Genomic DNA, 6,045 nt, shown 5'->3' with positions numbered 1-6,045 from the left:
TCAGGGGGCAGAACCAGGCAGATCTCTGTGAGTTCGAGGCCAGCCTGGGCTACAGACCGAGATCCAGGACAGGCACCAAAACTACACAGAGAAACCTTGTCTTGAAAAACAAAAAAACAAAACAAAATAAAAAAATTAAAATAAAATAAAATAAAGAAAACTTAGGTACTAGACCTGGTGATACAAACCTATAATCCAGCACTGGGGAGCATGAGACAGGAGGTCCACGAGTTTGAAGTCAGCCTGGGCCACAGGACAGCCTGTAACATACATGTACACATACACACAGATACACACACACACATACATGTGTGTTAGGCAGAGTGTGCTGTGTCACTCATTCATATAATTCATATATGAATGGACTTAGACGTTTTTAAGATTTATTTTCATTGTGTGTGCATGTAAGTGCAGGGAATACAAATGCAGGACTGTTCTGTTTATTGAGAAAGGTCAGAAGTGTCAAACACCCTGGCAGTTTCTGAAACACCCCTCAGGGCAAAGCTGCTGCAGAGAGAACTTCTGGCCCTAGTCAGTGCACAAGATTTGCTGGTAAAAAGACCCAAGGAACCAAGATCAGAGCGCACTAACCATGGCGTGCGGGCATCTGCCCATCCTAGGGGGAGGAGCAAACAGCTCAAATGCAGTGCAGCCTAATACACGGAGGACCATGGTCTGGAAGAGTGCTTTAAAAATCATGTATGTATGTGCATGTAGGTGCAGCACATTCACGTGTGTAGGATCACGCGCGTGGAGGCCAGAGGTCAACTTCAGGTACAGTTCCTCACAAGCTATCCACCATGTCATTTTGAGACAGGTCTCTCAACAGTCGGGGACTTGTCAGTTAGGCTAGTTGGCTCATCAGTGAGCCCCAGGGATCCTCCTGGCTCTGCCTCCTCGGGGCTGAGATTACAAGTATATGCCAGGTTTTTATATGTGGGTTCTGGGGTTGAATGGAGGGATCTTCATGCTTAAGCAATAAGCACTACAGAGCCCCTGCTCCTTTAAACGTTTATAGTCTGGTGGAGACCCAGAGGACTCGATTTGGAAAAGCTTCTTTTTGATACTGGTGAGATGGTTTGGTGGCTGCCAAGCCTGGGTACCTGGCTTCAGTCCCCAGGACCCACATGGTTAAAGGCGAGAATGTACTCACAGAAGTTGTCTTATAACCTACACACACACACACACACACACACACACACACACACACACACACACACACACACCAAGAAGGACAAAATACACACTGCAGTTTCTCACCTTCTGCCTCCTCCTAAAAGCGTGTAAGAATATGAGAAGGCCATGTACTTCTAATTCCTGCCATCAACTTCTTATATCTTCACATTTTAAAGCAGAGAGTCATGAAGGGATCCCCTTCAGGATGAGGTATTCAGGACAAGCTGTCTTAACCTCCTGAGGACAGGCTGAAAATAGCTTCAGTTCCCTCTACCCTTCTTATTGAAGTCCCTAGTCTTTCAAAGTTCAAAACAGCCCACCCCAACTCAGCAGCAACTTAGAAAAAGGGTCACAGGTTCAAGCACTTAAAAATCACCTATTCGACTGAGGCCAAACTTCACAAACACCATTCAACAGCTGCTAAATGCACTCATGACTCCTTGGCATCTAAAGATTGTGCTGTAGGACTCCTCCATCTCAACTGACCTCTTATAGTCAAGGGTTCACGGAGTTTGCTGACAGGTCCAAGCCAGGCACCCAAGTCAGCCTCTTCAATCGACACCACCACATTTCCAAACAAAAGCCTTTCACACACACACACACACACACACACACACACACACACACACACACACACCCCTGCACACATATCAATCATCTTTTGTGAAGAAAATTACCTTCGGCCACAAGCAGTTATATTCAGTCAGAGTCTGTACCAGGGCTCTTGCCTCAGATTTCTCATCTTCCCACCCAGCAGCACCTGGAAATCAACAGGGACAAAGGTGACCTGAAAAGGGTCAGCTCTTCTTCCTGGGACCACCACTCTGCCACAGATCCAGGATGCTTCCTCAAGATGACCCAACTTTAAGCTTTCTCTTTCTCTCTGGCATTCAAATTCTGCTATTTTTGAATTTGTGGCACTCAATGCTGATTGTGTGTGTGTGAGGGTTGGGGGTCTGTAAGTAGGAACATCAGCCCTCAAGCCCCAACATGTACTCCATTGACAAAGGGAAATGTGAGGCCAATTCCCACTGACCTGCTGGGCCCCAGCATTAGAGACACTGTTGTCTCTGGGAGAGGTTCCTTCTGGCCATAGTTGCAAGCTGCCATTTCTCCCCATGCTTGATGGGTTACATACATCAACAGAAAGTGGTACACCTAATCAATGTGGTTTATTCAGAAAACACTATATATAAGCTGGGTGGTGGTGCACACCTTTAATCCCAGCACTCAGGAAGCAGAGACAGGCAGAGCTTGAGTTTAAGGCCAGTCTGGTCCACAGAGCAAGTTTCAGAACAGCCAGGGCAATACACACACACACACACACACACACACACAAAAAAAAAAAAAAAACAAAAAAAAAAAACACCTCTCTCAAAAGAAGGAGGACAAGGAGGCAAGGAGGAAAGTAAGGAAAGAAGGGAGGGAGGGAGGGAGAGAGAGAGAGAGAGAGAGAGAGAGAGAGAGAGAGAGAGAGAGAGAGAGAAAAAGAAAGAAAGAAAGAAAGAAAGAAAGAAAAAGAAGGAAAGAAGGAAAGAAAGAAAGACTATATTAGGGGAGATGGCTCAGCCATTAAGAGCATGCTTGAGGGGGTTCAGTTCCCAGCACCCACGTCAGGCGGCTCACAACTGCCTGCAACTCCAGCTCCATAGGATCCAATGCCCTCTTCTGGACTTTGAGGGAACTGCACTTATGTGCACATAAGCACACAGACATATATCAGAAAAAGAAAACACTATAATTTTCTATAATAAAGTTTTACAGATTTTTTTCTTTTTCTTTTTCTTTCTTTTCTTTTCTGTTTTTTTTTTTTTTTTTTTTTTTTTGTTTCTTGAGATAGAATTTTTCTGTGTAGCCTTGGCTGTCCTGGAACTTGCTCTGTAGACCAAGCTGACCATGAACTTTGAGATCCACCTGCCTCTGCCTCCAGAGTGCTGGAATTAAAGGCATCCACCACCATCACCAGGCTGGGCTTATTTCTTATAATGACAATTTAAGCCTAAATAAGCCAAACACTTATATTTATTTTTGGAAAACTAAAAGAAATTTCAAAAACCTTCCAGACTCAACAAATAAGGGGTTAATGGCATATTATTTGCTTAGCATGTTTGAGACCTTGAACTCAGACCCCAGCACCAGAAAGATGGCTCCAAACCAACAGATTCAATAAACACATTAAAAATCAGCCAAACAGCAATAGATAGATTGTGTGAGGGCCATACTCTGATGCCAGCCGAAAGTCACAGGAGGCTGAAGAGCTTTCCGGAAGCCATGGGCAGATAAGACATGTTTTACCCACCCACACACAGGCAGGCAGGCACAGGCACACACAGGCCACACACAGACAGACACAGGCACATGTGGGTATGGTGGTATTTTATTTGTACTAAAATGTGATTTGTATGTTAATAAATAAAGTTGCCCGGGGGTCAGAGCTATTAGAGCCATAGCAAAAGCTGGGCGGTGGTGGTGCACGCCTTTAATCCCAGTACTTGGTAGGCAGAGCTAGGTAGATCTCTGTGTGTTCAAGGATACAGGCAGCATTGGAGACACACGCCTTTAATCTCAATCCCAACCATAGAAGACCTGGAGGTCTGTACAGACAGGCAGTGACAAGGCGGTCATGTGGTTGGGTTTACAACCAATGAGAAGGCAGAACAGAAAGTCTATATAAAGACAAACACACAGGAAGTAGGTCTCTTGGCTGAAGAGGATAGCTGCAGCAGTGATGGGTAAGGCTCTTAGCTCTGACCTCTTGGGCTTTCATCTCTGCATTGGCTCTGTGTTTCTTATTTAAGAAGACGGTTACTTCTGCACGCGGGTCACACACAGGCAGGCACACACAGGCAGGCACACACAGGCAGGCACATGCACAGTGGGCTGTCTGTCTTGATGCAGAGGCTCAAGCCTCTGACCTCAAGGCTACATTTATACAGAACCACACAAGTGGCTTCTCTGCAAAAACACCTATATAACAGATTACATCACTGTTTGCTTTTGGGGTCCCCATATATCCAGTGTCAGCCATTTTGTGCTGATTCATAGCTCCCCTGGATGTCCAGTGCAAGCCATGTTTTAGCCGACTTTTGCCTGTAGCCTGCCGACCCAGAAGTAAAACTCTGGGCTCCTTCTACAGCACCACATCTGCCTGTTCACTGCCATGCTTCCCACCATGACAACAAGGGACTAAATCTCTGACCTGTAAGCTAGCCCCAATTAAATGTTTTCCTTTATAAGAGTTGCCGTGGTCATGGTGTCTATGTATAGCAATAGAACACTAAGACATGCAGAACAACAGTTCAATGTTGTCTAAACATAGACTAACCCCTACTGTTCCAGATAGATAGATAGATAGATGATAGCTAGGCAGATAGATGACGCATGAGTCCCTGGAATCCTGACCAGAGAGCCAGCCTGGCCAGTATGTTACACCATCATGGTGCCTCTCTGTACTCTGACATTCTTCTCCCTTCTCTCCAGGAAAGTGGAAACACACAACTTGTTGTGGGATGCCTTTCTGTATGCTGTGAATATATGCTGTTCCCATTGGTTGATAAATAAAGCTGCATTGGCCTATGGCAGGGCAGGATGGAGCCAGGTGGGGAAATCCAAGAGAGACAGTGAGAGGAGAAAGGAGAGTGGGGGAGATGCCAGACCGCCATCCAAGGAGCAACAAGTAATGGGACGCAGGTAAAGCCACAGAACATGTGGCGACACATAGATTAACAGAAATGGGTTAATTTAAGATGAAAAAGCTAGCTAGCAAGAAGCCTGCCATAGGCCATACAGTTGGTAATTAATTTAAGCCTCTAAGTGATTATAAGCGGTTGCAGGACCGCAGGGCCGGGCGGGACAGGAGAAACTTACAGCTACAAGGACTGCTCCTTTTGTGTTGACTTTGTGTTGTTCCATGAGGCTAGGGCAAGGTGTAGAAGACAACAGGATTTGTCACCAGATGCTACTCCACAGTCTGTTTCCGAGCAGCCTCTAGCTGCTCCACATGCAGGAAAACGTGGACGTGCACACTTAGCCTTCTTACATGCATATTTAAAGTGCACACTTGACATACCCACCTTTCTTCCCCGGTGTGTGCGGGGTGCGGGGTGGGGGGAGCATCTGCAGCAGTTACTATGTCCAAAGGCTGTGTATGGCTCACAGACACCCAGGCCCAGGGACGGAGGGATATCAGCTCATCATAGACAGCCACTAGGCTCTGGCAATCTGTGAATGAATGAATGAATCATTAACCATGTCCTACACATCCAGAACACAATGGTGGAAGAGAAAGATGTCACTAGTTGAAAACCTAACTCTACACCGAGAACTCTCAACCATCAGTTGATTTCATCTTCCCGAAAAGCACAAGATTCTGGAGGCTCCTCTCGAGGTGAAGAAGGCAGTAAGCAGTTACAGGGGAGAGGAGATTCTTCAGCAGAGCTGCCTGCAAGTTGAGCAGCTCTTGGGAGTTGCCACTCAGGCTTAGTCGGGGGCTGTTGGTGCAGCTGTCGTGGAACCACCCAGGGTCCTGTAATCAACTCCAGTCAACTCCCTGCTTCACCAAATCTAGGTGGAATCGTTTCTCTGCTATGTCTTTGGGGCCCTGTCTGGGATGAATAGACAGTTGTTCTTGTCTATGTTATAGGTAAATATAAATATAAAAATTTTTCCCCTCCTGGAAAATAGTCAGCCAGACTAGGAGCCCATGGCTCTGATTTATAGTAATATGTCCTGTGGCTGTGACTGAGTGGCATGTGCCCACATGGCAGCCCTGTTCCTGTGGTCATGGCTACTGCACCTCTCCCCTCCCCCCACACACATACAGCTTAATGGTACTAGACTGTCCATCAGCTTTGGAGAAACTTGAAACAG

The sequence above is a fragment of the Peromyscus californicus genome, unplaced genomic scaffold, assembly GCF_007827085.1.
Source record: "Peromyscus californicus insignis strain IS unplaced genomic scaffold, ASM782708v3 Scaffold_6__1_contigs__length_162567912, whole genome shotgun sequence".
NCBI lineage: Eukaryota > Metazoa > Chordata > Mammalia > Rodentia > Cricetidae > Peromyscus > Peromyscus californicus.
This window is presented reverse-complemented; position numbering follows the sequence as displayed.